Below are 670 nucleotides of genomic sequence, written 5' to 3'. Positions count from 1 at the left end.
GCCCCCGGGAAGGGAGGGGCGCGGGCCCGGGGGGAAGTAGGAACTAAAAATTAAAAAAATAATGGGGCATAGGGCGCACCTGGGTCGGTTGGGTGGGTTGGTTTCGGGTCGGGTCAGATTCGGTAGATTTCGGGGGTTTTGGGGGGTCAGATTGGGGATGGGTTTGGTCGAGTCGGATTCAGGTCGGCTTTGTCGGGTCGGATTCAGGTCGGCTTTGTCGGGTCGGATTCAGGTCGGCTTTGTCGGGTCGGACTCAGGTCGGCTTTGTCGGGTCGGACTCAGGTCGGCTTTGTCGGGTCGGACTCAGGTCGGCTTTGTCGGGTCAGATTCGGGTCGGACTCAGGTCGGCTTTGTCGGGTCAATTGGGGGGGTTTTTGGTTTCTTGCCGATCGGGTCGTATTGGGATTGGGGGGCCCGGGCTGCCTGTTTTTTAAAATTCTTTACTTCAAAACCGAGTGAAACTTTTCCATTTTTCACAATCGTTTTTCCCCAAATTTAATTTTTTTTATAAACTCTTTTTACTACCTTTGAATTCATTTATTTACCATTTATATCTTTTACTTTCACTTAATATTTATTGATTTTCTTTTTTAACCATTTTTATTTTTACTTGATTTTTTTTTTTTAATCCACTTACATATCCTATTCTATATAATCTTTATTTAAACTT

This window comes from Penaeus monodon, chromosome 15 (genome assembly GCF_015228065.2).
Source record: "Penaeus monodon isolate SGIC_2016 chromosome 15, NSTDA_Pmon_1, whole genome shotgun sequence".
In the NCBI taxonomy this organism is placed as follows: Eukaryota; Metazoa; Arthropoda; class Malacostraca; order Decapoda; family Penaeidae; genus Penaeus; species Penaeus monodon.
This window is presented reverse-complemented; position numbering follows the sequence as displayed.